A 7026-nucleotide genomic window follows, 5' to 3' on the forward strand; every position below is an offset into this window, starting at 1 on the left:
GTGGGGAAGGAAGTAAGTGGAAAGTTTGGTGGAGAAAAAGGGTGGTGGAGTTGGTAGAGTGCAAAGGTTGGTGGCTGATAGTTGGTGGAGTGTGCGTGTATAGTGTAGGAAACATTAGGGAGTGAGAAATAAAAATAATGATGATTGTAAAGTATTGAAGTTACTAATAAAAAAAATCATCTAGCTTGATTAATATTAATTAATCAAGTATTTGTAAAACTAATATTGGTTTCTACTAAATAACGACGCTTCGTTATAGCTCTCTACGAATTAAATATCTAATTTAACTCGTTCTTATGATTCGGAATTAGATCACGACTTCCAAGTAAATAATAGAAATAATATTTCTATCGCATATAAATTAATAACTTGACTTTGCTAAGTCAGTTATTAAACTGGATAATAAATTATTGAATGGCTCAATAATTCTCGTCACGTTTTTCTCATACGTTATAAAAGTATAAAGCTAAATAATAACTCCGTCTCTGATAAAAAAAATCAGGACCATAAACTGGATTCATATATAACTGGCAGCTGGGTTTCATTTACTGAAAGATGCGATATTAATTATCGCGATACCATATTAAATAAAAATAAAAATGCGGGTCATTACATACTACCCCTCTTAACAAAAATTTCGTCCCGAAATTTGCATATCTCTGCTAAAACAGTTCGGGGTATTTCTCCCTCATCTTATCTTCTAGTTCCCACGTGGCTTCTTCTTGTCTGCGGTGTCTCTATAAGATTTTCACTGATATGATTGAGGCTGATTTCGCAAGTGTCCACGTATTGCTGGCAAGGAGGTGCGAGTGTTCCCAATTGCTGAACCTCGTTGTCTGTTGGGGCATTGCGTGGAGTAGTGACCATTTTGGCCACAATTGTAACAACCGTTAGTCCCAACTCGACAAACACCCCTATGCATCTTACCACAATTTGGGCAAGGTGAAATTCCTCTCTGACTTTGGCTACCCCCAGTTGACTCGAGGTTAGTCTGTGCCTCGTGCCTTGGTTGAATAAACTGTTCGGCCCGTTCATATTCTTGCCATACTTGCTTATTAATCGGATTGATATTATCTTCATTGTTGTCCCACTTGCGCTTCCCTTTGAGGGTATGCGAGGCTCCTGGTGGATCGTTTGGCGTTGAGATCAATGGTGGGGCTGACTTGTCTGACGGCATCGCAGCTTCAATGTCAAGTGCCCTGTTCAAAGACTCCGTGTATGAGAGTCCTCCGTGGCTTGCTAGAGCCATCTTAATTTCGTACCGCAGTCCGGCATAAAATTTCTCTGTCATCTTCTCCTTTGTGTCCACTTGTTGTGGAGCAAACCTAGACAGGTTGCAGAATTCCTTGTCGTATTTAACCACAGATTTCTTTCCTTGCTTCAACTCGTAAAACTCAGCTTCCTTCTTCTTCCTATAGCTTTTCGGAATATATTTATCATATAATCCTGTCTTAAAATCTTCCCAAGTATAAATTGCCCATTGTTCAGGTGTCAGAATTTTTCGTCGTGCTTCCCACCAGAAGTCAGCCGATCCTGTTAGTTGGAATGAGACGCAAGATAGGCGTTCCTCATCAGTACAACGTAGAAAGTTGAAAATGCGTTCCATTGCACGCACCCAAATCTCAGCTTCAGCCGGTTCACTTGTTCCATCAAACATAGGTGGATTTTGCCTTAAAAAGAGTTATTCGACTCTCCTAGTTGGGGGCGGAGGGGATGGGTTATGTCCTTCAGCATCTTGTGGTTCTTCTGGTACAGTGTTATGGTTTCTGCGATTGTTATTGTTTCTCACAGGGCGTCCTCTCTTAGGCGGCATTCTAGTAGCAAATATGTGCCAATTAGTACACTCTAGCATAATCTAATACAAACCTCAAAAGAATTCTTGTAAAGGTCAACTTATTATAACTTGTAAACAAGTCATAACTCCAATGACAACATTGATGTAGTAAGCTTTAAGGGTCCTTAGCATCTCATATCCATGAGTTATATCAATTCTTAAGCATATAATATCTCATCATCTAAATTGGATACTTAAGCATAAGTCATGGAGATTCATAGCGGCTATAAAATCATGAGCTTAAGAATTATTCTATACGTATCACTTATCTTGCTGCCTTCACTATAGCCACCAAAAGATACAATCTAATTTCTTCTATGTTTGCTTCTATGTTCTGTCGTAGTGGTGATCTCATATCTTAATAGCTCTATGTTCGTAGGAATTCATTCCATAGGCATACTTAATCGTGTTTGCATAAATCATTTCATTCAACAACATAACATAGCTATTAACAGTTACACACTTTGTCACTTTTTGTAAACATTATCTCAAAACTTGAAATAGCTTACCATTCTGCTTCGTTGAGTGTGATGCGATGAAGTGCTGAGCTTTGTCGATTGAACTCTAGACACTTTAGTGATCCATTCTAAGTTTGGCTTAAATGAACTCTTAGGCTCAGAGCAAACGAACTGCTCTGATACCACTCTGTCACGACCGGCCTTAATTAGGGATAATTAAGCCGGGAAACCATGACTGGGGAAGGGAAATTACGAAGCGGGTTTAGAAAGGGGCGCATAAAAGAATACTCAAAGAGCTTGAATACGCGTGAAATATTCCTTAAAAAGGAATAAGGCATCGTTAGGGGCTTGGCTAAAACATTATCAGAGTTTGCAACGGAAGGCCTAACTGAAATAATCAGTGTTTACAGCGGAATGCATAACTGAGATACATGTATGAAGACATGTATCCTTTCTGAGCCTACTTTAAGTTCGACAAAAACTCCACTCAGCAATACTTCATCGCCCATCACAGCTCAACCTGCACAAACATAAACAACGAAGGGCTAAGTACAAGAGTACTTAGTGGGCAGTTTCCAAACATATAACATAACATCAACAACAAAAACACAACATCGCATAAGAGGCATAAGTTTCTTTCAAATCCTTTGCTCATTAAACATTTCCAAATTCATAAATAGCATGAGCGCATTCTTCATCATCAACAATCATAAACAAGCATCGTGTCGTGGAGAAGGCCTTCCCCAACGAACACGGGCATCGCACCGTGAGAGGGGGCCTCCCTCAGCGGTCACGGCATCGTACTATTGAGGGAGGCCTCCCCCAATAGACGCTGTAACACTGGCATACTGGCATACTGGCATCGCGCCGCGAGAGAGGCCTCTCTCAGCGGACACGGGCATCGCGCCGTGAGGAAGGCCCTCCTCAACGGACACGGCATCGTACTGTTGAGGGAGGCCTCCCCCAATAGACGCAAGCATCAAACATAAGCATAAACTTATCAGCGTAAAGCATTCAAGCGTAAATAAGTGTAATCAAGCGTAAATTACATAGGGCGTAAATAGTATAAACAGCATAGCGTAAATCATTTAACGTGCAGCATAATAAAGCTTAACTTATTTAAGCGTAATAAAGCATACCATACTTGAAGATCCAATTTGCATTTTAAAGCATAACATTTGCATAGCATTTTATTTACGCGTAAGGAATTGCCCACCTGATAGCAAAGTTTTGCTAAGGTACTCTAACTCCTTGTGTAGTTCTTACTCTCGCGCTTGACCTTAATCACGAGAATATAAAATAAGATATTGCCTCGAGGAAAATTCTTAATTAATGAGAAAGCGTAATTTAACTATGCATGAATCTGGTATGCATGATCTAATCTTTTGAGCGATAATCGGGAATTCTACTATTAATCCTTGTTAATAGATTTAACTAATTCTCGTCTAACGCGGTCGAATAAAGTTGTGCTTCTTCCTTCCTCATTGTTTAGCCCTATTTTGTGATGAATCTCTGGGTGTTTACGTGTTATATTGACTTTTATTTTGGTCTCTTTCACTTAAGAGTTGAATGATTTGAGCTTTTGTGCTAATTTTGTTGTCTCAGGATTTTGTGCTCACATTGATTGATATGTGAACAAAATTAAAGTCAGAATTTAGTTGAATGGTCTGAAGAAGAATCAAAGTTCGTCTCGATACGAGTTCGTAGGCGAAAACGGATCTAAAATCCGACTTGAAACGAGGGAGAACGGACCAAAACAAAAATGCTGCGCATTGCAGTAGACGGCGGGCGCCGTGGGACGGCGGCCGCCGTGCCCATTCTGCGAAAGGCCCTCACGGCGGCGCCGTTACACGGCGGCGGCCGCCTCTGTGCAGATCCGACAGTACGATTTTGCGTTTAAAAACCCCTTTCTAGGGTTTTACTTTATAACTCTCGTTCCCAGCAGCCCCCAGGCGATTTTTCCCTTGCTTTCCCTTAGTTTTTGAGTAGTTAGAAACATCATAAACATCTTGGATTCATTGGATTGCTTTGGATGTCAATTAACATTTCATCGGATTGGATTTCCTTGGATTGCTACGTTTTGTAAGAACTCATTTCGATTCTCTTGGTTATTTGAATCTTTGTTTTATGCTTTGGATGGATGTGATGATTAGAGATTATTGTCGTTGAGTTTAGATAATCTACGTGATTCGTAGTTCGTTGCTATTGCTTACGTTTTTCCCTTCTTGTTGGTGAAAGTTTAGAGATATCTTTTTATGGAGATTAAGATTTTCTTTGCATTCGAATCTTATGCTTGATTTAGTTTCTTGCCTAGGTAGTTATTAATCTTTGATGTTTACAAGTTTATGATCGCCTAGATAATCGTTGTTTATGGTGTTGAATTGATGATTGCTTTCTAGATTGCTAGTTTAGAACCTTAGCTTTGTTTTCCTTCTTGCGTTCTTATTGGCTTCCTATCTTTTGCCTAGTTAACTTTATATGCTTTATTTTAATTACGCATTAGTTAATTGGAGAGAAAGTGTCAGACCCAATTACCCGATTAGAGTGTTTAGATTTCTTTTAAGTTTCTTGTGAGCAATACGATTAGAGCCCTGCTAAGTCTTCCTTGTGAGACGACTTGAGTCACCTTACCACCCTAGGACGACCTCGTATAAATTCGAGTCCATCCGTTAGGTGTTTTTGGATGAGTCAAATTTTGGCGCCGTTGCCGGGGAAGGCTTTAGGCATTTGATTGTGTTGCATTGTTTTCCGTGTTTATTTTTGTTTATTTCTTTTGACTCGGTTATTTTCTCCCTCCGGTGCGTTTGATTTGTTTGTTCGTGTTGTGTATGCAAGGACGTAGAAGCTTGAAGAGAAAGCTTGCACCTTACTACGACAACATTCATCGACCTCGGGAGGTTCTTTCAAGCCTGGAGAAGGAGTCCGAGTCCAGTTCGAGAAGTTTTGTGGAATCACAGTTTCGAGAGAAAAATTGTGAAGAGAGAATTGCTTCCAATCCCATTCTGGAAGCCGTTGAGGATACACCTTCTGTGCACTCTGACGAAGAAAAAGAAGCTCGGCCCAACCCTGACCAAGAAACCATGGCGGAGCAGAATGTCCAGTACATGGGAGATTTTTCCAGGCCAGTTATTGGGACCACTAGCACTTCTGCGATAGTGTTTCCCACGGCGGTCCGGAATTATAATCTGAAGCCCAACGACTCAAACCTGCTGCCGCTCTTTCACGGGATGCCCAGTGAGGACGCCTTGCAGTTCATCCGTGATTTCTGCACCCAAGTGCAGACCTTCCCACTGCTGGAACTCACCGAGGATCAGTTGAGACTCAAGTGCTTACCCTACGCACTCAAAGACCGGGCGAGAACGTGGTTGCTGTCCCTACCGCCGAACTCCATCACTACATGGGGAGAGGCGTGTGAGAAGTTCATGCTCAAGTACTACCCTAATCACAAGACTCAAGAGATTAGGAGCCAAATAATGAACTTCATGCAAGGAGCTGACGAGCCTCTCCACGAGGCTTGGGAGAGATTCCAAGAGCTCCTCCGCCAGTGCCCACAGCACCAGTTATCACCTGTCATGTTGATGCAGTTCTTTTATGACGGATTGATTCAGACGGCACAGTTTATGGTGGACAGTACAGCAGGGGGCAACATTGCCCGGAAGACAGCTGATGAGCTCAAAGGGATTTTCGAAACACTTGCCGCGAGTTCTCAACAGAAATCAGTTAGAGGAAGGAGGGTTGAAGCCAATGCAGTAGCTCCCAACAATGAGCTTCAGAAGCAAGTAGCGGACCTGATGAGGCAAGTACAACACCTCACGATGAACCAGGTGAAGGCTCCACCAGTTCATGCGCCACCAGCAGAAGGATGTGGCATATGTGGCGATTTTGGTCATGGAACCAACGCGTGCCATCGCATGGGGGAATGCACACCTGAAGGAGAAGCAGAGGTCTATGCTGCTCAGAGCTATCCGGGGAGGCCTCAATTTGAACAGAGGCCCGTGTTTAATCAAGGGCAACAAAATTCCAACTCGGGTTGGAGAGCTCAGCAGCAGAACTACACTCAAGCTTATCAGCAACAGCAGCCCCCGCAGTATCAGCAGTATCAACAGTTTCCTATACAACAAGGGAATTTTCAGCAGCAGCAGCAGCAGCAGCAATACCAGAATGCTCCCCAACAGTTTCAGAAGCAAGCTCAACCACAGAAGCCGTCTCTCGAGGACACCATGCAGTCTTTCATGGAGATGACCAAACAGAATATGGAGTCTCAGAGTGCTACCATCAAGCGTCTCGAGACTACAGTTGGGCAACTTACAGGAGCCCTGAATCAGCTGCAGCAAGAACAGCCAACTGGGAAGTTCCTAAACCAGGACAAACAGCCGCATCAAGCGCATGCCTTGGCGGTAATCAAAGAAACTGCCCCAATAACCACGGGGAAATGGAGAAGCAAAGCCGTGCAAGCAATCAAGGCTACTAAATGCCCCAGTGAGCCGCTGCCACCTGTCACTGTTGCACCAGAACAGCCACCACCCAAGCAAGGAGATCCAGGTAGTTTTATTTTTGATATTAGCTTAGGTGGGGTTGAAAAGGTTTTGGGAATGCTTGATTTGGGCGCGGCAGTCAATTTGATGCCGCTTGATATTTTTGAGAGGTTGGGAAATAAAGAGCTGAAATGCACGAACATTAAGATAGAGCTAGCTGACGGCTCCATTAGCAGCCCACGAGGCCTTGTTGAGGATG

The 7026-nt window shown here is 42.7% G+C and overlaps 1 long non-coding RNA gene across 1 annotated transcript; it reads right to left on the reverse strand.

Moving 5' to 3' along the window:
* Positions 1–2241: 2241 nt before the first annotated feature.
* On the reverse strand, positions 2242–3582 carry LOC131006651 (uncharacterized). Its single transcript, XR_009095685.1, has 2 exons — positions 3509–3582; positions 2242–2812 (listed from the first exon to the last, which is right to left on the reverse strand). It is a non-coding gene; the product is annotated as an uncharacterized LOC131006651 (long non-coding RNA).
* Between the last annotated feature and the right edge of the window lie 3444 nt (positions 3583–7026).

Source organism: Salvia miltiorrhiza, chromosome 1, assembly GCF_028751815.1.
Source record: "Salvia miltiorrhiza cultivar Shanhuang (shh) chromosome 1, IMPLAD_Smil_shh, whole genome shotgun sequence".
NCBI classification, from domain to species: Eukaryota; Viridiplantae; Streptophyta; class Magnoliopsida; order Lamiales; family Lamiaceae; genus Salvia; species Salvia miltiorrhiza.